Below are 25,690 nucleotides of genomic sequence, written 5' to 3'. Positions count from 1 at the left end.
AGTATTTAATAATTTTATTAAATTATAATATTATAGGTCGACCTGCTTCAACAGAACAAAGAAACCAAAAAAAGAAACCTAGAAATTTATTTAAAAATGTAACTTATTGTACACCAAATGCAAAATCTCATTAAACTATTATAAGTGCTTGTTTGAGTTGTTATTATTTGTGCTATTTTTAAGCTATAAAATAATTTAATTTATATATTAAATTATTAAATACATACTTAGTAGTCTAGTACTTAATAGTATTTATAAATAGTACTACTGTTTGAGCATGGTAAACTTTGTTTAATTTATATTTGACTACTTTATAATAATAATTATTAAAATAATAAATAGTATTATATTAATATAATACCATAGAAATTAGCTTAAAGAGTAATAGCTAGTGTGCATCACGGCTTTAGATATCGGCTTTAAATACCATACTTAGTTACTAAAAATAGATATTATTTGTATTTTGTAATAAATTATTTATTGGTAATTTTTTTTAAAAAAAAGGTTAGTATGTATTTCTTACTTTGTACCTATACTTTTTATGATCTCATTAATCTTTTAATTCATAACTATACATTACCTTAGGATATAGATTATTTTAACTAATATATTCAATTATTAAATAAATAAAAATATTTTTTTAAAAGTTAGTACTTGTCTATTGAGCATGGCATTTAAAAATTATACTCTTCATAATATTATGCCTACAAAAGAAATTCTTATACAGAACATTGTTTAATTTGTATTATTCTATTTGACTATGATAATAACTTTATAATAATAATTATTAAAATAATATATAATTTAAATATTTTATCGCAACCCCATTCTTCCAATATTCCAATTTCCAAATGCTTATTGATATACATATGTATAATATAATAAATATAATAATTATTAATAATTTTTGCAAATTATTACATTATATGGTTTTTATAAGTTTATATGTTTGTAATAATAATTTATATAATTTTTGCATAATGAAAAATCTCATTGTATTATCATGAAATTAAAATAAATTTAACTATGATAAGATATCATATATCGCGCCAAATGTTGAACCAATGAGAAAGCCGTATTTTTGTATGGGTTTTATTTGATGTGCAGAATGGTAATATGCACACCGGTCAACAATCCATTCAGTTACTGAAAATACAGCTACCATCATTCGACGGTTCTTTGTTAAATTGGCGATGTTTCCGCGATATATACACGTCTCTTGTATACAATAATTGTGATCTTGATGACGCAAAATGATTTCATTTTCTAATACCGTGTTTGTCCGGTTCTGCTTTGTCAGTTGTTAGATGCTAACTTTAGTATTTAAGAAAATATTATATGTAATACGATAATATATATTTTCCGTCATATTATCAGAAACATTGTTCATCTTTTTTCATATATTATACAGCCCATTTTTTTTTTTAAAGATTTGTGTGCAACCCAGTCGCACACGCGCTATTCATTAATTCGTAACACGAAAAAACGTGTGGTCAATAGTTAACTACGAAAAATGAATATTATGTAGGTATTTATGTTGTTTTTTGTATCTGCAAAGATACTACTACTTTTTTGATTTATCGTTTATATAATAATTTTGACAAAAATTTGTTTATTTGTTTTGAATTACGATTGATCTGTTTAGTGTAAATTGTTAAATTGTTTTGAATTATAACAAAATATAGATGTTTTTGAAACTGTTTTGCTGTTAGCGTCGTTTAAATATTATTTAAATATATGTTTAAATTTGTATAATTTTTTTTTTTATTTTAAATATAATAAATTATGATACGTACAACATTATATGTTATTATTATTATTTTTTTTTTTTTTGTGAGTTTATAAATTATCATGAAAAAATATACGAAATATTGAATTTAAATCTTTAACATAATATCTTAAACAAAAAAACTAACAATATGTCTGTTGAATTTTCCAGAATTGTACAAAATATATTTTTATATATTTTTAAATTATCAATATATAGTTCACATTTTCTGTGAGTCATCAAAAACATTTTCATAAATCACACTGGCTTTGTTGATGAAAATATATGAAAAGGTAAGAAAAAATTATAAAATGTCGGTCATGAAAATTAAACATAACAATTTTCTTAGTACTACTATTCTAATAAAGTCTGAAATTTAAATATTAGCTTAGCTATACTATTAAAGCAAACGTGGAAAATGAACGCATCATTAAATTCTTTAGGAAATATATTATTAGATTATTTTTTTGTTTTTATAAATAATCATAATATTTCATGAAGTGGGCGAAATGATAAACGAGTACGCGCCAAAATATTACGGACAACTAAAGTTTATTTCCTATACGCATTTCGATATTCAGTTTTATCAGTTTATCGGTCAGATAGTAAATTACCTAACCGATAATGAAAATATAATTTTTAAATAGAAAATTAACTATTTTTTTCGTTTTACGTCTAAGCTAATTAAGAACTTATTTCAAAATTTGTTAAATATGTTCTTAATTTTTTAATATACCCAAGTATGCATTTATATGCTATAATAACAAAATATGCGAAAATATGCTAAATAAAATTTTAAATTTTATCCCCTAATGTTATGAAACACATTTGTTGATCATTAGAATTTCTCTACGATCTTTCTAAAAAATATGAAAAAACTAGAAGTCTTCAACACTAATTATTTAATAACTTAACATGGTTTCTTCGTATTTGTTATTTGTTACGATGCATTATAATATTGTAGGCTTGTCGAATGTCATTATAAATAAGTAATAACGAATATTATAAATTATAATAGTGGGTATAATTATCATAAATTATTGTTAAGCATACTATAACGCGATATTATGTAATTAATATTCGTGTTTTTCTATTATTCTAGATATAATATATATATGTATATATATATAATAATAGCTTGAGTCCCACGTATTATATTATAGGCAATATAGTATAAGGAAAATTTTGGAAAAGTATTTACAAATAAATTGTTAAACGATCTCCTCTATACAATTTCATCCCTATAACAGAATACTGTATTAGTAATTTTTCCAATTTCGTCCAACTTTTTCAAATTCTGATCAATCAAATGAACTCTCTATTCAGCACCCATCTGTAAAAATTCCTCAGCACCAAAATCGTTTAATATAATGAAATAATATAATTTAATTTAATGTTTTTTATAATGCGTGTTATAACATTCGTTATAAAACGTTCAAAATATAACTAAATAGTATCATAAAATACTAAAATATACGTAAAATTAAAAAAAAATAATAGGTAGTTATTAAGCAGTATTGATCGAGACGGTCTTTTTTTTAATTTTTTTCAGACGTCGAACCACTCGAATCCGTGTCAAGTCTCTGTCACCGTTTTACACTACTCGCGAGTTCGTCTGTTCTCAAGGATGACATTTTTCGATATTCGCGACTGACGCGATCGGTTGGTTTATCGTTACTACATCTGTTTTGTTACATTCGCGGTCTAGAGCTGATGAAGCACCAGACGGACGTAAGTTGTTAGATGTCAAGATCTCATACGATCGTAACCTGCAGGATTTATTTATTTATATTTTGGATGCTTCGATGACCTTCAAACGGGATCCTAGGTACATGGTGACGACGATAATATACTTCGGGCGATCGTTTATCGAGGTTTTCCCTTTTTTTTTATAGTCGTTTTACTTGACAACAGCTCGTTTAAGTCGTCAAATACTTCAAAAGTAAGGACGTAAGTATAGGTTAGGATGGTTAGGTACCTATACTAGCAGGGTAGGTACTCGTGACTCGTCATCGTTATTAATAACGCAATACTGCACGCGAGTACAGTTAATATTAGCGTGTGCGTCGTTAAAATAGGTTAAACGACCTTTATAAAATTATCATATACCTATATGTACTTTTATAATAATATAGAAGACGATTTCGTGAAGAATAGAAAACGGCTTTTTGTCGGTAGGTACAATAATCTTATCTACAACTCTACGCGTACTCTATAATAATTAATATTGTGATAGTATAATATTATTATATAAATAAGATGTTTTCGATAACGGTTTTATTTTGTACACAATCGCTGAACATTCCCGAATACTATATTTTATAATATCGTCGGCACCATCACGTCACACGTCTGCGCTTACACGCGTTGCGTTATATCTATTATATGAACGTAATAACGTGTACACGGATCAGAGGTTTTAGGCAGTATGTTGTGTATGCACTACGCCTATATATATATTATATAAGAGTGAACGAAAGCAGATGTATAAAATCGTAACTACATACCGTGAGTGTAGTTTGAATTATAATATTATTATTAGGTCTCGTAAGATCATCCACCAGAAAACGCGTACATGAACATATTGCACTACGCATTAAAAAGTTCTAAAATATACATTTATGCGCACAAAAAATTTAAGGTATAAGCTTTAAATATGCACAGTTAAAAAATTAAATTTTAAAATAACGAAAAAATCCATTCATTTATAAAACTTTTAATATTATAACATTGTGGTTGGAATACTGCCGTAAAACTGATAATTAGTAATTACGTTAGTATAATACAAATAAATCTAAACAAACATGCAAGTGTAATATAAATGGAATAATAAAAAAAAATGTGATATAAATCCAGTTTGCCAAAACAATCGAAATATCAAAAATGTTAAAATTAAGCATTGACCACCTATTGGCAGTAACATTATTTGTATGAGTAAATGCATAAAATTACGATCTCTGATTATTATTGTTTTACCTATTTAATTTTATATTGGATATGACAAAAAAATGATATCTTAAGGCCAATACATTATTTTCTCAAGGTGTATAATATAATATATAGACATATTAATATATATACTTTGCTTACATGTTGAAATAAATGGGTACCATACCAACGCCGCTGCAGCAGCACCATAATAATATATATTATATTATTTTAGCCGGTGTCATTAGGAGGCCTCTTCGGGGTACCGTACATACATTGTATTTATTATACATACCTAGCTAGTTACCTAGCTATAAATATGTATAGCAAAATAAAAATTATTATATAAGAATTATATTCGTGATGTAACGCATGACGACAATATTTATGTACCCATGTCATCGTGACAACCAAGGTATTTCCTTAAGGAAGCTTTGCATTCAACACAATATATACTGTTATGATTTATGTCTTTACATGAGCTTAAGGAATATATGTATGCGGATTTGTCATTTTTAAATGGAGAACTTTTGCAATTATTTTGGATCGCCATGCATTACTGTTACTACCCTTGTCAAGGCGTGACTTCCAAGAACGCATACCTGTGATTGTCGACCTTTTTAAAGTGACGTCCACCAAAGTCAGAATTTAATACTTTTTGTGACATTTAAAAATGTTTTTTTCTTACATACATAGAACACGTACTATACGTTATTTTATGTGATTGTTACCGTAGACAAACAGTCGGTAAACACATAAGATCGCTGATTTAAAAGAATAATGCAATATTTCTTAAATATATTTTACTATATTCTAACTAGTTCGCCATATCAATGATGATTTCACCGAACGATTTTTATGATGAATTAAAGTTAAAACTATTAATTCATATTTTCAAACACGTTAATTTATCTTGGTAGATATCATATATCATCATAATTTACTAATTTTAAACACGATATAGGTACCGTATACATACGGTAATAGTGTAAATTGTACCTATATGGTTATAATTTGGTTATGGTTATATTGTGTATATGGTTTATTTATATCAGTGAAAACACATAATAATTTTGATTGAAATTTCGATAGTCTGCTTAAAGCTAGTCCTTAGCATTATTTTTGAGGATTTCCAGTGATGTTAATAATATCAATAATGTCATAAGATTATGCTATATGAATTACCTACCTAACTTGTAAAAAAATTCTTTTCGTTCGGTACTATTTCAAAGCAATAGATCGATTAGAAGATATAAAAACGAATGACGACTAGTACCATTGTTTTGGAGAAAATACCAAATTAAAATGGAAAATAATAAATAAATAAATAAATGTTAAATATATAACCAATAGGCAATAGGGCGATGGTTGAAATTGGAATGACCGAGCTCGGAAGACCTGTAAGATCTTATAGGGGTGTTAAAGCTCAATAAAGGGGATGGAGAACATCTGCTCTCATACAGGATATAGAGAATCCCAACAGACAGCCAGTTAAATCTCCGGAACTTTAGAATGTTGAAAATTAAGCGGTATGTATCATTACTGAGGAAATTAATATTAAAATCAAAAATTTACACTTCGAGTTAAATAATAATATTCTCTCGGGTTTGTCGTCGACTGTATTAATACTATTAGTAAATAATGATTATATTATGCCCGGGTTCATTGAAATGGTATTGCGTCGTCGTCGTCGTTGTCTACGTCAGGTACGAAACCGAATTATTATAGTGGGAATGAACGATTGAGAAAGAAAGGGTGGGAGAGAGCGCGCGAAAAGTCGTATTTACAGTTTTTGTTGCGAACATCGTCGTCGTTGCCGCCGTGCACAGTTAACCGCAATGCTTTATAATAATAATAATATAATGAAAGAACGCGACGGGTCGTCGGGAGTGGGAGAGAAAAGAAACTTCACGGTGTATACAATGCGCGTTCTCGAATGACCTGAAAAGGAGAAAAAAAATGAATAAAAAAATCACCGCACACAACTGTAGACTGCGAGTAGTGTATCTCATAATATATTATACCAGGACGGCGAACAACCGCACAAGACAGAAGAAAAAAAACGTTATTCCGATGACGACGACTAGTTTTATATGCGACGACGACTTACATGTATAATATAGTATTCGACAACGCGATAATCCCAAAATCCTTTTTCGTGACCCCCGTTGATTATTATTTATTATAATATAATTACACGCTGCCCGCGATGACTGCACACGGCGAAGAGTAATGGAATAATATGACAGTTGACCTAATGCGAGTGTAATAGGTCCCTCAGAAACTACATTTTCAAAAATCTTCGTCGTATACCACTTAGTATCAAATAATTCGCAGCCGTCGCCCCATAATAAAGAAAAAAATATTGATATTATTATAAATTATGTATTTTAGTCTTAAAGTCACTGGATTATTATGAACGTAATAAAAATACATTAGCCTCTCTCAAAATCCAGAATGTTTAATCGATGACATCGTCAGACATTAGAAGTGACATTACAATATTATGATCACACCACAATTAAACCGAATTAAAAAGATTATTTTTGTGTTATTATTGCAGTTGTCGTATTATAACACTTATAATTTTTTTATTTTACAATCAGTTTTTCCCGACGAGAGTATTCATTTCATTTCTTCGTTATCATTCTTAAACAAACAACCGTTATCGCTGAGTATAGTAAAAATTATATTATATTATTATTATATACATGCATAGTGTACTATCGCTTATATGAATATAATAAACAAAATTCTCTACTGCACGTGTACAACGCATCCGCTGCAGCTATCACTGTATAAAATACATTACCATTGAATAAATAACATGATAAAATAGCGTATACGTTTATAAAAATTGTGTGTGAATGAAATTGATCACCATATTTATATTAATATAGTTCAGAATAGAGGCATTTCTTGGCCAAGGGTTCAAAACGATGGCGGGTAGGTGTAAATGTTTTAAATAAATGTAATGGATATCCACAACAATTCATTCGAAATTAAGGTGTTAAGTTGTGAGTGCCTTCACTTCATTGTGATTTTTTGTTTCTGAATAGTTTGGAATTATTATCAATTAATATTACAGTAGATAACGTCTATTATTTAATTATCTTTAAAATATTGTCTAAAGGCTGTAGTGATGGGTGGGTACTTAAACACTCTTTTGATGTTAGATAGCTGTTCGTATTTTCACGTAAAAGTTTAAAACGTGGGTTATTCATAAAAAGTGGGTCAAATTGATTAATTTAGATTTAAATATTAAAGAGTTATTAAGATAATATAAATAATGAACTAATGTGTGTCACTAATGTGTTATCATATAATATTATGTTTGTTTATTGCATTAGCCTGTAAACAAATAAAACTAACTAACAATATAAGCAGTGCCTTTAACAGTTCTTCAAAATATAAAGTAAAATAATATTATACTGCGTTATATAAATTTTATATTATCAATATAACAAAAAAATTAATTTTAAATAATTTTATTTGAAATTATGAAATGTTATTAAATATAACTTAAACAACAGTACTTAATCAGTTTTTGCATCCAAATGTAAATGTAATTTTTTCCTAACCAAGGTTTTAGATATAACCAGCGAGATTACAAAATCGACAAACCCACATACATTATTTTAAAATTTAAAAAATTTAATACTACAAAAACAATAAATTACCATTATTTCAATCATAGTATAACAAAAATGTCGATAGTAAAATCAAAATATTCGATTTGCTATAGTTGCAGTGGAATAATATTTTTGTAACCTTAAGGAAGTTAACTCGAACCACTCTCCCTACATGTCTAAAAATCTATACACCAAAATAAATATAATTCATGTTTTACTTATTATATAATATAATATTATTATTATTGATAAATAATAATAGTTTGGTATTTATAACAGCTGTTGCTATGCAATCCAGCATCATAATCTTCCTAAAGGCTAATCTACATCCGCTATACAAACGTCGATAAAAACATCTGAAAAAACGTTTATATAATATATTATATAAATAGGTGACTTAAATTTAAAAGAAGAGTTTTTTTCTTTTAACTAAAATAACAAGACAATTATCAAAAAGGTGAGCAATATTACATCATGAAAAAGTCATGTCAGTCATGTAAAAATTTGCTGCATGTAATTAATATATATTATTTAAAAAAAAATGTGTCTCAACCTTGAATCTTACATAATCTATAGACTAATGTCGAGTCTTAGTGAGTGAACATTGCTGGATTGGACATAAGTTTAAGTGCAACGCCGACATACCGTGTCACATGATATTATTAGGTAATAAAACGCCAATTTCCTTAAATTATAATTTAAGTACTTACTTATGGTAAAAATTGATCAAATTATACATTGCTTTTAGCAAGAATTTTACATGTACTCGTATTTCATACGAAAACCTTCTAAGGAGTAAGGTGATACTGGTGGTAGTGGAGTTTTTAATCTTATAATAATAAGAAAAAAATACACAAATTATATCAATATTTGGTCCACATTAGAAATGACTTTTTTAAATAATAATTATTTTAGCATATGATGCAAGTTACAAAAGGTTCATATTAATTTTTGTAATTTAATTTTTTTATTTTGAATTCCTTGAGTGTCACTCACAAAATATACAATGAAATGTTTTTCTACTAATATTTAATCAGATAGACTTAATTATTTTAAGGTAAGTGGACAACACTATATAAATAATCCATAATTTGTCATATTTCAACTTCAAAAAACGAATCTTATCATAAATTTATTCGTACAACTTTTAAGTTCCTCAAAACTCGATTTTTGATAATCACTATATTATATTTTATTTCCATCGAAATTCTCTCAATGCAATTAGCGTATATGTATGACGTCTAAAGTATAAAATTAAAAATGTATCATTTGTTTATTACGTATACCATCTGATACTCAAACATCGAAGCCCCTTTACACCAGAATTTGTTACCAGAGGAGCCAAACTCCCTTGAGACCCGATCCCTAATCGCATGATCCATAGATAATGCATATGGATTGTACTGTCCTTTCATCCGGTGTACTAAGTTTATGATGCACCGACGTGACGTCTGACAAATCTTATTATGACCTCTACCATGGTGGGCTTTAGATATGATTGACGTGCACGAGCACCAAAATCAGAAAAACACACGAGATATTAGAATTTGATTAAGGAGAGGGAGGCACCAAATTAATTTTCACACTTTGCGCTGGAAGACTTAAAGCCAGTACACGACAACCTGACCCGCGCACCAACAAGATCTTAAGTGTCAAAACGAACATATAATGTACAAGATATATGCATTTGAATCCGACATAATATACGATGTGCCTATGTATAGACGACAACATTGTATTATAGCCGTGTATGCAGATGATTATAATAATTTTTATCCGTATAATTAAACGGGCGTCGGCCCTAGGCCGGCCACCGCCCTGATGAATTTTATAAAATACGTTGTGCACGTGCGGCAACGGACTCTCGTCAGCTAATTTTAAAACGCACGTCGTGCGTCTGTTGGCTGCGACGACGGAGCGAGCGCGTTATTTAGACGGATGAAAATCACCGTTTCAATGTTATGATTTAATGTTACATGGAGATTTTTACTGTCCCTTGCCCCCGTTCCAAAATAGTACAATTTATATCTTGCGATTCCAGCCGATAATCCTCTGCTCGTAAAATATAACATTTTTTTATTCATCTTACTCTGCACTATACGTAACCTGACAAGAGATTTGTAATGTTTATAATAAGGGTACGGATTTCTGTGCCAAAAGACAAAAACAAAATTGTACAAAATTTGTATAATTTATCCATCCGGTTGTAATAACGCGTCATAACTTGGTGCCAAACTCTGAATAAAACTTAAACTATTTTTGTTTAATATAACAAAAGTAATATGTAATTATCTGAAAATAAATGCACATTAATATATTAATTAAATGTGTGAAAATAATTTACCCGCTAAATTTTATAGCAGACTGACAGATTGATAAAAGTATATGTACAATTAAAATGATTAGAGTCAAAATAGAATGTATACACCGGGCTACAGAAATAAAAATATTGAGATTGATAATATTGTAAAAAGGATATGAAACTTTAGTTTTACTATTCTATAAACAGTATAAACTATTGGGTATAAGTACGATTTGGTATCTCCCTAACAACTAAGATTACCTCAATAAATGATATATATCTTTAATAATATTATCGTCGTGGTTGATGAAATTGACAAATTGCCGGTACCTATTTATTCCAATTAAATAATTAATAGTATAAGCCTTATACCCACTATGTTATTGGAACAAAATCAAATGCCAAATGTGAAAGCATCGGTTCTACAAAATGTATTCAAGTTTAAGATATCGCGATCTCGAAGTGGCGAGTGAAAATTGACGCCTCGCAAAATATGTGATCGACATCGACAAAATTCGTAATTAATGTGACTCCACATCACGTCTGCGAGCACACGCTCGTCGAACACGCGTCGTGTAATACTCATAGTGGGCATAATAATAATAATATTATATACTTAGGGGTGGAGGAGTGTGGACTATGTTTAGAGCTTAAGACGAGCGACGGGAGGGTACTCGAACATTTTTTTCTCTATAGATTTATTTTTTTCACACGCACACACACACACATGTACACGCCGAGATAATACGACCGCCGAGCACGTGGTACGTATTATAAAATATAGTGCGGAGCGCAAGTTCTGCTTCTCCGGTCCAGGTGCAGCAGCAGTGTAATTTTGGCAGACTTTCATCCGGCGGCGGCTTCAATCCTCTCCCGCTCGCACCGTGTGCGCATTTGTACGGTATATGTATAATTGGTGTCGCTTTTCGAAACGAGCGCACTTACACACACACAAGCGCGCGCGTACATGTGTCCTCCGAGCTATTTTCATAGTCTATCTTCGAGTCCGACACACACACATGTAAATATGTATAAATGTACACACGTATAGACTTATGTGCTGCAATACGCGTACGTACCTATATATAATACTCACATATTATTATATTGTATATACGATTGTTGTATATATATTTACGCGCGTGTCTATGTGTGTGGAAACACTCGCGGTGACGGCGACGCGCACATGGCGACGTTATTTGGATTGGGCTCAGTGCTGCGAAGCTATATATACTATATGTGTGTGTGTACGTGTGTTGCGAGAATAGCTTTTTTCAGCGTGTGGAAACTGTTGGCCTTATGTACTTGACTTATAGTATGATAACCGTATGGTCACAGTGTGTATAATATTACACAGTGAGTGGCGACAGGGGACACTTTTGGGAAAACGGCAAAAAGCTGCGCGCTGCGGGTGTACGTGTTACGCTGCTGCAACGGCTTGGTATATACGTACAATTATAGCTCGTGTTTGGATAATATTAAAACGCTTAGTTACCAAATGACAAATACTTCGTATTAAAACGATATACATACCGTCAGTTCATTACTATTCATTGTCGGTGTCAAACGGTCCCCAATTCCCTAGCAGGAAATTAAAAAGGTCTACAGTTTTATTCGACTCGGTGGTTATTTAATGTGTCCGGCTGTATGTAAGTAAAGGAAAAAACGAAATTGTATTAGCTGTTTTCGTTAGTTTTTAAACTACATTTCACGAATAATTTCGCGGAAGAAATGTGTAATATCACTGACCACTGTGATGGCTGAAGAAACGCAGTTTTGTATAGTTAGCAACATATCGTTGCAACGGAGTTGCATTACTTATTTTGCTACTTCAACCGGGATTCACTGAAAACGATAATCTTTTAACCTGCAATAACCTGACGAGGTGTTTGTTTAATAATACAGCATAAAATATAAATAAATTATAAATAATATAATATATACTGCGCCTCATAATTATTCCGTTTAAAATGTAGGGAGGGACCGAGAGCTAGTTACGATAATACGTTATATTTATTGGGCTACAGTGTGTTAGTTTATGCAAATCCGTCAGAAGACGACTGCAGCAGGTCTTGTTATAGTTAGTCGTTTTGCCAATGTTACGAAGGTCTAATATTATAATTTATAAGAAATACAAGAATGCATAATTATCAATGTACAGAGTGTTCGAGAAGATATCGAGGTAGTATTACAATATTATTCAGAAAAACGTAGTTATATATTGATGGCGGGGCGATAATCGGTGAAAACCGTAAAACACTGTACTCACCCGAACCGGTTAACCGACTCGCGGGTCTTAAACACTCTAACCGCGATGGAATACATATTATCCGCGAGCAGGGCTTAACGTAAAAAATATTGTGCACACGAGTCGATAGACATTAATAATAATATTATATACGCGTTACTTCGGTTCTTTGGTACGCGATCTCAGCCAAAAATTGATAATAATATTATTAACGACGCATTTATAATTTAATAATTATTATGGCTGTCTAACATATGAAATTGGCTAAATAATATAATAGTGCGGAGTTGTGGGCACGTGAATTGTACATCGTATTGAATCTATTTTTTATCATTCCGTTAGATATTATATTCCATTTTTCTTGTTTAAATAACCGTAAAATAATATATAGGCAAGTTAAAAATGTTCACCATATTAAATTTGGAAAAAGAATACAATATAATAGTGCAATGTAGTTTATAGTATGCATTATAATACTTTCCGCTACACCGTCACAGTGACCGCAAAACGTAACACAACAAATTTTCTCGATAATAGTTGAAAATATGTATCGGGCGAAGATTTCATTACAATAATGTAGAAGTTTTCTAAAAATACAATTTATTCGAGTCATTTGTTTGATGTTTTTTATTTTTAATTTTTTAAGTATTGCTATAGAGGATCTTGATATAAAATTTTAAGTAGCTATGATACTAAACATATTTTTTTTATAAATTGACTATAATACATTTTACGACTTCGAATAATTCTAATATTGTCGCAAAGTGTTTTTCCAATTTTAATTTTTAAGCTTTGCGGCAGACGAGTGATTGCTCCACAAATCATCAAGACGCTAGCAAAATGTAGTAAATTATAAATATGAAAAAAAACTTAATAGTTTAAAAACGGACTAAATATTATGTATGCTTATGCTATTATAATATGCATTCAAAGAAGCAAAAATATGTGATTATTACTTTTTTATTTTTGGATTTGCATGTTCTGACATTTTGAAATACATATAATTAAATCTATGTACATGAAACGGTTTATAATATTATGGGTAAGCCGTAGCAATACATTATTAATTTATACAAAACTGCAGTAGTGCGACTGTATAATGTAGGTTACTTTTAGAAGGAGGGTATTCTTTTTAATTTTTAATAAAATATTAAAGTATCATTTTGGTCATTGTATTTATTTCTACATGAGCTGTATAGTGATAATTTTTACATGCATTGGTTAGTGAATAAAATATTCAATTTTTTACTTTTACCTCATCATATAGTATAATATATATTGTGAAAAATCAATTAACGGTATGAGATTCGAAGATAAATCATTTATTGTTGAAAGACTACGACGAATATTGTATTATTTGGGTAGTTTACTCGACGTTAAATTCCAACAATGAGCCAGATACCTATAATATGATACGATAATATAGGTAGACGCGTACACACAATGCTCAAATATAAATATATTTATACATGTACATAATATATCCTTCGAGGATCGCAAGTCTCCCCTTTTACCGGTGTACTCTACAATATATATATATATTACAATGTATAGGTTTATTAGTGCGGTCCCTGCACGCATCAATACATTGATATAACTATATATATATATATATATTATAGTGTAGTGTAGTACCTATATCGACCTACCTTTTGTATATGTGTGTGTGAGTTGTTCATCGAACAAGAGACGAGGGGTTCTGCACGTGTGTATATATACGTGTAATGTGTTTATATATACATAATACCTCTATATATATTATATATATATATATACCGTTACGGTGTTTGTGTGGATCTAAACGGTATGTTCGGCGCACACAACAGTAAAAATATTATCGTGTACCCAATTTCGAAATAATATAATGATACAGAAGAAAAAAAAAATAATATAAATAAATAAAACGCGATGACAATGCGTGAGTTCCGTGATATACACACTTACTGCATCACCGCGGTGAGTGCGCACACACAAACTGGAGTCAGGGTGGTACGGGGAGACATATAATACGGCGAAGAGAGACCCTTCGCTGGTGAATAGGAATTATAAGGCGATACAATTTACACAATGCGTACAGGTGTCTCGGCGGTAGTTAAACTTATATATAATATGTGCATTTATTTTTTCTTCACAAATTCCAACCCGTCGGCGGCGTCCCCCCCTGCCGGGGTGTTTGTAAGTGGTACGGTGTAGTAAATATATATCGTCTTTCGAGAAAGGATTGAATAGGCATATATATATAAATCATGAGTAGAAACTGCACCGCAGCTGTACGCAATTTAGATGTGACAAGTACACTGAGAGGTTATTCCTGCGACGTCATCATTGTGCAGTCTTCCTGCAGTCACCGGAAAAGATCCATAAAATGTATTATGGTAAAAATCAATCGTATAATATAATCGTTTGGTATTTATAGTATATTATAATATAATGCAAAGTTTAAGCGATATGACATGTTAGGTTCTTTTTGAGAGCTTTTTAAAAGAATTTTGGTATCGATTCAGCCATCGTTCGAAATTTTTTGTCACCTAACTATAGCATATTATAATATTAACTTAAGATTTCGATGGTGTGTTTGATATTATATAGTTGACATTAAACAGTATGGTTTTTTTAAAAAAATTTTTCCTATGATTGATGACTTCTATCACTGGCTATGAATTAAATTTGAGAGTGTTGTGGTATATTTTTTGCATATCACAATATTTTAATATATTGTAGCTGCGCTAGTCCCGTCATCACTGATATCGGCGAAAAAGCCAATAAGAATATTCATATCGGTGAAAGTATAATAATAACAATTAAAAACAATACATAACGTTCTGAACACGCACTCTTTGTTCGCACCGTAATAATAATCGTCACCACCCTTATTCGCTGATGCCACCGCACTCACAGACCGTGAAATATGGGGTTAATAATATAATACACCACGTTTTGATAGTTGACTTTTTGAACCCACCGTACAAACGATGATGCGTTTTTTATGTTCAATTTTACAGTATATGTTTTTTCCCTAAAAACGGGTATTATATACAGAGAAAATTGATCATAATGAAATTCATGACAATGAAAACACTTATAGTAAAATCGATAATCATTATACGTAAACAAGTGAAACATTTTAAATCATTATTTTTTGAATTGCAATAATGAAAATCAAAATCGATTCATAAAAAAAAATCATCATTCTTTGTATAAACTTTAAATTACTTTTAAATTTGAATTTTAAATACCTATTTAAAAAGAAAATTGTGTCTGTACATTTTTAATATTTTTAAATCGCTGCAAGAACAACCTTTAAACAAACCGTGTGTTAATTCTTAAAGATTTTTAGTTCGTAGAAACAAACATTTAAAAGTGATGACACTGTTGTCTTGTTCTATGTCATAGTCTATATTATATTAAAAAAAAAAAAAGTTTATATTAAACGTTAGACAATACTAAGACGAATGTAGACAAAATAAACATGGCATGGAAAACGATACATTATATTATATGTTATGACTGTGTATCGCTTCGCTTTGTAATCTAAAATAACGAAAAACACCATTCATGTCTGTTTTACTGGTCCTATTACACAAATAAGTAAGACTCAAAGCAAATGAGGGCCGGCTGTTGATCATTTATTCGGTATATGTATACAACGTATAAAGTCTATAGGTCAATTCAGACAATTCAGCACTGGGTGTTCTATGTATCTTATATAAACACAGCGCCCATATAATAATATATTATAGTATTCCATATTATTCGGGACGGAGTTCGGACCGATCGAAAAATCAATCGTTAATCGAAGGTTATGTATTTAAAAAGGGAAAACGCGAGTTGTGCCACCCAAAATACAAACGTTGCACAGTACGGCTCATAGCAATTGATTTTTATAGGCAGTTAACCTAAAAATTAAACATTTTAACGTATAAAACATAACGAATACCATCTGCTAACTCCTACCGTATCTGTTTTTATATATGCGAGAAGACTTGGCGAATAGATTTGAAAAAGAGATGGGGCCCAAGACAATTGTTTCGTGCAACAACATTTCGGACATTTCGATTTTCCGTTAATGTTATGGTAAAATATTGCAATAATATCGACATTCAACATCATTTTTTGTAAAATATAGGTACGTACATTTTAATGTGACATAGTAATTAATATTATATTATTGAGGTTGTATGTACGAATAACTAGTTTGAAAACTGCCTAACTATAACCTTTTTTAGTGTTTTTGCTTATGTCCATGATACTAAAATCCACTCATAAAACTTAGGAATAAGTGTAGTACTACAGTGTATAGTAGTAGTGCATATCGGACTATATAGGAGTTACGTACTAATTAGTGTTATGTTTTGTAAACTATATATCTGAATTTAGTAATACCTATGTATTATAAATTATTGATGTTCATTCGTAATGATCCAACGTTTTGTAATAAATAAAAAAAAAAACGATCGGAAATAAAAATTTTTATAAAAATCTGAAACATAATTGTGGTTATTAAATATTACTAACACATAATTATAATACAAATGATATAATTTACAATACGAATACATATATAAATAGTAAACTTAAGTTTTTTATACCTATTTATTTTTTTGTTTTATAACAATATTATGTGCTAAACCTCTCAAAAAAAAAAAAATCAATGTATTATTATATTTCTATAGAGTTGAACCGATTATCTTACATCATCATAATTATATCATATCGAAATGTTTTACCATTATTATATTAATGGTATTCGCTTATCATGAGTACATTTTCTTGGTCCAGATGGTACCGTTTATATATTAATAATAATTTAACACTATCTAAAAAAAAAAAAAATAATGAGTTATACATGTGTATAATGATAGTATGTTATTAATTTATTATATTATTTAGTTCATAAATATTACAAGAACTCGTGATGACGTTGTTATGACCGGGTCGACGTCACTTCGTCGGTATCGTAAATATCAATGATATGCTTGTACGTATAACTATTTTTTAATACTTAATACTAATATCATTAATGGTTTATTATAATTATTAGAAAAATATAGTGATATTTAATTTATACATAAGTTTTCTGGAGTTTGAACCACTACTACTACTTGACGAAAAAAGGAACGAAAAATGTTTGTTAAGTTGGAGAGTTAAATGATCGCTTGGATATAACTCTGCAAATCGATAAGTTCGTGACCATAATGAAGGTGCTAGGGTGATCAAACTAAGATTTTTGTAAGGAACATCTTATATTTAGAATACGGATTTTTATGTCTTAGGCTTAATAATGGGGAAGAAGGTGACTATAATGTAGATAAAAAAAAGTTTACATGTTTATTATTATTAGTGATTGTGAGTAAAAATGTATCACTACAATAACTAGTCGGAAATTTAGTTTTTGGAAAAGATCCAGTAAACTGGTAAACTGAGACGAATATACGCAAGATAAACGACTTAGAATACCTGTATACACCTATACACCTATATATTATATAGGATTCGCCAACGAAGATATCTTAAGTTTTCATGCGATTCCAAAATATCCATGTTACGTGTGTTTCCGTTTCGCAATCTATAAAAAATATAATGTATCAAAAAGAGAATTATAATACTACATATTTATTATTTTATGATTAAAAACACTAAATACCATACATTTCACCATATATAAAATAAGAAATCTCATGGTATGTCGAATTTAATCTATTTAAACAATAGTTAAACATATTTTATAAATGAGTGTACCTATAAACTAACAAAAAACTACAAAATAAACAAGTACGTATGTATTTAAAAGTACTTTAAGTATATTTTTAAATTTATTTAAATATTTACCTATTTGAAACATCTTTGAAAATATTTTTAACAAATTATAAGGCATGGTACATGGCGCATCTGTACGTGGGAGGCCGGTCATAAACTATTTGATTTTTAACGTGATGAACGTAACTGTAGGTACTTTCTACAAACGAGTGAATTAAATTAAATCAGTGAATTTTCGAAGGCGTATACGTCGATCATTAATATTACATATAGGCACTTAAATTATAAGCATTGCGATGATATTATATATTATATTTTTTTTATATACAATATACCTTTATATTTAAACGATCATTATGAGAGTACCTGCTCGTATTATAAGTTATAACTTTATAATATATACTAATCATTAAACGACTTATCGATCGGGCAGGTGCGCTAGTATATGGAAATCGTGCGCGATTGCCGATGAGATAAGATACCTATATTAATGTTCATATACGCGAACGAGGACGACTTTACCGTTCTATTATTCCTAATAATACACTATATGTACCTATATTATAATATTACGCTCACAGTGGTTAATGGTAAAAAAACAAAATAAAATAGACATAAATATTGAATAAAAATATTATTTACAAAAAAATGTTTCATTCACATTCTATGGTATTTGAAAAAAAAATATTTTTTGACAAAACATCAATTTTATGTACACAAAATGATATATTGTATAGCATAATAATAACGATGTTAAAACTTTGATTTATTGTGATAAGTTGTAATATAATGAGAATGAATTGACTGATAAATATTGTATTAAATTGACTAAATAGCATTGTATTGGTATTTATTAATACCTATATATCTATATAATATGTATGAATAGTTAATTATCGAATATATATTTGTATGCCTTATGTTTGGTTTAATATTATTGATAAAACTGCATAAGTAATAGTCTATATGACATTAAAAACGTAAATATTTACTATATATTATGTATATTATACGTATTCATTGTATTTGTAATGAAAATTATATCAGTTCATTAAGTGATGTCTAATGACCAATATTAAATAAATAATCACTTCGCATATTTTCGCCTTTTTGTGTTTACCTTGTTTTAGATATAATATCTCTTTATTGTAAAAATTATGTAATTATTTTTTAACCATGGTTTTATTACCTAAAAAATTGCACGCCTTGAAAATCTTTATGAATAAATACCATAATAGTATTACATACGGTCCAAGAGAAAAATGTAATTGTATTTTAAATGCTTCAAAAATCAACAAAAATTACAAAGAAAATGTTATGAGTTATGTTCATTAAGCATCACCATAATTATAGCTATATATATATGAAATATGCATTGTAGCGTTTGGTGAACTTAAAATTTATGTTTTGTTAAAAAATATATATTTTTTAAAATACTATAAAATATTTACAAGCATTATTGAAAATAGTGATTGTTGGTCACCTTTTTTTCTTTATTTTTGATCTCTGTAGAATGATCAAAACTGATCGTTTCGCATCGGTCGAAAATAAAACGTATATTATAATATATACGACTGCATTACCACTGCGTGTATTATAATTAGTTAATAATTATAAGTTAAAATAATAAAAGATATTATTAGTTGTTTATGTCTATTTCTGTGAAATGAAATGAATGATAATAACGACATAATAACGAACAAAATAGGAAATCAAATTGCGTTTTTAGCAGGAACTTTAAAGTTTATATTATATATGTATATAAAATGTTTAGGCATTAAGTACATTCGATTTCAAAGACGGATTTTTGATAACAGTTCACAGGTCATTATAAAATCGTGTATGCACGGAAACAATTCAAAGTGGATAATAATTAATGTTTAATGTGTATTGTTCTACTACCCGTTGAGTATATTTTAATGATTGGTAAATTGAATTTTAACGTGTAAATAATATTATTTTTGTATTATGTAGGTCTATATTAGATATTATTAGAATTTAGAATATCATTAGGACGTCAGAAGGTCATATGTATACTTATGACTGTATAAATTTATGATTAACGTGGCCGAAGTCTTCGGAAACGAGTAAAATAACTCATTATACATTAATAAGTACACCGTGCTCGCATAACCTTATTTTTATAATAGTTATAATACTTCGTTATACTTAATATACGCACATTATCGATTATTAATATTAACTTATATTTATATACTTATATCGTACAACTATTAATTATATAATATTATAATACCCGTCGGAATACAGGGTGATTCACTATAATCATAAAAACGCTGAAAAAGAACTTTGTTATTTAAAAATAATTTTTACACGCTATTTTTTCTGTAATTGTATGGTCGAATAATTTCTTTTAAATTCTGATGCTTCAAAATCTATATTCTAATGATTAATTTTAAACTATTAAACTTTATATCCTATGTCTTTATATCACTAAATAATTATTGTCTTATCTAAAATATAAAATTTTAATATATTTATATAAGTAACCGTAGTTTTTATTTTATCGTCATTAAATTGCCATAGACTATAATATATTATTCTTATTATTACTAAAATTATATTTAAGTTCAAAAATACTTGTTTAATTTTTGATTCATATTGATAAACATTATCATTTTAATAATTTAACCTAAATATTGATATAAAAAAGATGGTTCACATTTGAAAAAAAAAGTTTTAATGGTCACCACAGGAATTTAATAAAACATTTAATTATTTTATAAATGAATTATTGAAAATATAATACAAAGTATACTATACAGTTTCAGGAATAAAATTTGTATATATTTATTAAAGGCTATTATAAGTCTATACGAATGTAAGCTTAAATAAAATAATGTATACACATATATTATACATATATAATATCATTGTTTGATTACATAGTTTTAAACGCAGTATATCTATACTGATTACTGATGATGAAAGTTCATTGATGTACCTATTCTATATACGCCTCAATTTTTGTTCACATTATTTACCGATATTTGATGGATCCTAAAACCATAGACAAAGGGCAAAAATAAAACACACAGTAACATTTTTCTAAAGTTTTCGATATTCAATAATAATTCTTATTTAATAAAAAATAAAAAATGAGTGATTTTCGGCTATCGACGTAACATTAAAAGTGTTTGTAATTTTATGTTATACAATTCGGCAGAAAAATTTGTCGTTCCCGACGATTTATCTTCTAGTAATTGTTCGTTTCGTATTACAGAAAAGATGTTGTACTCATCGTTTATAAATACCAAAAATAAACATTTTATAATAACATTAACCTTAGCGTGGTTTAATAGACATCACATTTGTGGCGCCCAGGACAACCCGCACCCAATAGTATTACTAGTTGTTTTCCAAAATCTTCGACAGTTAACTGCATTACTATATAGTATATAGTATAACATTAAAAATATTTACCAGTGTAGTCAGTAAGTTCCGATGGCTGATAATAAACATTCGGATCCGTGTCCGATATTGTCGAAGGTAAATGTTAAACGCATGTTTATTTCAAATTTTTTTCTCAAATGGCAACTGTTACCTATACGACTATAGACTATACTGTATTTTTTAATGGGTACTGGTTTGTTATCGACCCACCCGAGGGCGTAAATATTTTATCGCTCTCCACTCTGGTTTAATATCGTCCGGCCACCTATAATAATAGCATAAATTGGTAATAATAATTTTTTTTTGCCAAAATGTCTTTTAAATTGTATCAAATGGATCTTTCCTTAAACGTTTTATGTGTGGTCCCATTAGTCAAGGTCTACAAAGTTAACTTGATTATAATATTTAAATCCTAGCAGTTATTGAAAATTAGCATATAATAGTTTTAATAGCTTAGTTATTGATGAGTATCATGCGCGATACCATGCCAGGTGGTTTATTTAACGTAAGATACTCATTATATCAAAAATTATTAACATTTTTGAAAAACTTTTTCTCGCAATTTTAAGTCATTAAAAAACAAGTTTTTTCTCAAAGAAATGTTTTATTATTTTTTATCGTTATCAATGATCGTCAAAAACTCGCTTACGCCAATATCCCTATTATTGTTTGTAGCTATCGAAATGAAAAATTTTGATACGAAAAATTATTATCACACATAAAAGTTTACTGTGCTGTCCGGACTTCGATCGATTTAACCTTATCATATAATATAGTTTGCGATCCCGTGATGACTAATATAATATATTACACACAAACATCAACGGTAGCCGTTCATCGGATTTATTTGCCTAGAAATAGTTTTACCGGGAAACGATTATAACATCGTCCGGTCGGCACATACCTATACCTATTACACATACTGTGGGTGGTTATTCGTACCGGACATGTGCGCGTTTCTTCTGTGAGTCTGCGGTCCGTGAACGACACGATTTCAGAAATTCCATCGGCTTTTGTCGTCGAGACGTCTTACTATACAGTATCATCGTCGCTTTATTATTTTTCGATACAATATACGTCCCAGCCGGGTGTCGGCTCCGACGGTGCGGAATTGTGCTTGCGATTCGGATCGAAGTATATATATATATATACATTGCTACCTATATACTACATTATATGGATATAATAACATTATATTTTGGTGTCGGCATAGACGGTAATCCGATCGTCGGCGAACACCGACCGAAAATTTCTGTAGAACAGACACATATTTTCACGCAGTGATCGCCGCGGGTTTTACGACGATAATAATAATAATAAAATGTATCAATGACTATTGCAACTGCCGCCGCCTGCAGGACAATGGCCGCAGGAATATTTTATTGCGATTTACTCGATTGTCGTGTAGGTAGGTATACTGCGAAGTATTAACACTCTGCAGCCGCCGCGGTTAACAGCCGTCGGTATATTCCACGACCACGACGGCGATTTACTCGTATATTTTGTTTCTCTCATTTTCTTTCGACGTGATACGTGTCGGAAAATATTCGCGCGAATAGGTATTATATTATTATGTGCGTGTACCGACAATGCGACAGGTACAAATAATATCTGCAGGTATATAATGCGGCGAGCCATAGAATAGAATACCGATCAGCGGAGGTCCGCTGCAGCTACCTAGTACCTATATTATTATGTTCCGTGGAGGTCGAGTCGGTGCAGGTGTTCTATACCGTTTGACAAATATCTGCAACTACGTTTATCAGTGAAAATATTAAATGTTTTTTTAAAATTTTGTATCTCATACATTTTTGTAGCCACACACTCTCAGATTATAATAATATTGAGACTTATTCGGTTGTCCATCCGTTCGGTACTACTTTGGTATCGTCTATACTTTATACTACACTGCGGGTTTTTTATTGATTATTTTTCACTAAAATGCAGTGCTATAAATCCAATTAAAACAACAGCTGACTCACAGATTTTGAAACTAAAATCATAATTTATTTGGGATTATTCGATAGATGCCAGATGGAGAGGTGCAAGTTTACACACGATGCCTACGAACAGCTCAGCAAAGATTTTAGACATAAAAATATATTATATTAATTTAATAAGGTATACAAAATGTCTTAAAACGATTTAACTAAAGCATAAAAAAAAATAATAATAATATATAAACATTCTTAAAATTTATCGATCGGTAAATCTTTGACTAATTACCAAAGCTCCTCCCCCCATCAACGTGTTCATAATAAATATATATACGCCAACAACTATAATATATTATATTTATAAATATATTATTATACGCTCCGCAAAAGGATCTCGGTAACCGATCTTTACCCGGATTAGTCTCCTAAATATATACATATAATATGTGTACCACACGTGTGATTACCATTACGAAAAGAAAATTTCACGGTGTTATACTCGCTTATAAACCGTCCAAATCCGCTAATCTCTGGCTCCATCCCGTAAAAACCCCACCCACCGCGCCGCCACCGAGACACGAAAGAAACCAGCCGCCCATCCAGAGACCAGTTTGTCTTAATAATATTATACGTATACACCGATACACGGACTACTATATAATATATTATTATAACAACAAACGTCGAAATATTATTACTATACGTGTAATGTATATACGAGTATAATAATATAATATAGGTGCCTAACATAGATTAGTTTTTTCGAAGTGATGTCCATCGGGACTGCAGGACGCCCGTCGTTCCTTCATGGGGCTGCACGTGTTTTCGCGTTGTGAAATTTATGTCATCACATATTTTACACTTGTTAGTTGTTTTTTTTTTCTATAATGTTAAATAATACGAATACAGAAAAAAATAAGAAAACAATATATAAATCGTAAAACACTCTTTATATTATCTACCAGCCTTCATCATTATTTATTATATTATTATTATTGTTTTTGTATAATATGATACCTACTATAATATTGTATATTATTTTAATGTTCAATAATGTTATTTTTGTATTTTACAGACAGGTTCACGCAGCATGACCTCTGCCGAATGCTGCCTTTCGTTGTTTTCATAGCTGTACAGGTAAAACAGCTCGACGTTTTCAAAAAAATATTATTAACGATGAAAATGTAAATTCCATGGGATAAAATAAGATATCCTCCTCATGCTGTGGATAAAAAACTTGGTATAGAAATCAATCTTCTAATTATCTTGTGTGTTAACCGACACCCACACCCCTAAAGTAGTATAGTGTATTATTATTTAATCAAAGTGCTGAAAAATTATGTGTTGAATACCCGTAGATATTAAATTTTTAATGGCCGATAAATGTATCGAATAATTATATCTATTAACGTTTTTGAACAAAAAATTATTTGATTTCTAGTGAAGTAGACAACAGACAGAAAAATTAAATATTTTTTATCGTTGTATTTTTTCAAGTATTTAGTGCCAAATATTGTTCAGTATTTGTTGGTGTATTCTAAATACAATAAATGGTTAAATTGAAATTAAAAAAATCGAAATGTATTAAATGTTATAGTGTTATTATCAGCAAACCGGTGATAGCCGATTTATAGAGATAATTCATGTACAAATATTTTAAGTGATCATATATTTTCATCGAAGAATACGAGTAAACTGTTTAGA

At 29.5% G+C, this 25,690-nt stretch overlaps 1 long non-coding RNA gene across 1 annotated transcript; it reads left to right on the top strand.

Annotated features, from left to right (window-relative positions):
* The first annotated feature begins 1,969 nt into the window (after positions 1 to 1,969).
* On the top strand, positions 1,970 to 25,358 carry LOC126549349 (uncharacterized). Its single transcript, XR_007603488.1, has 3 exons — positions 1,970 to 2,061; positions 3,321 to 3,499; positions 25,062 to 25,358. It is a non-coding gene; the product is annotated as an uncharacterized LOC126549349 (long non-coding RNA).
* The last annotated feature ends 332 nt before the right edge of the window (positions 25,359 to 25,690 follow it).

This window comes from Aphis gossypii, chromosome 1 (genome assembly GCF_020184175.1).
Source record: "Aphis gossypii isolate Hap1 chromosome 1, ASM2018417v2, whole genome shotgun sequence".
NCBI lineage: Eukaryota > Metazoa > Arthropoda > Insecta > Hemiptera > Aphididae > Aphis > Aphis gossypii.
The sequence above is the reverse complement of the archived record's forward strand: the minus strand, read 5'-3'. Positions and strand labels throughout refer to the sequence as shown.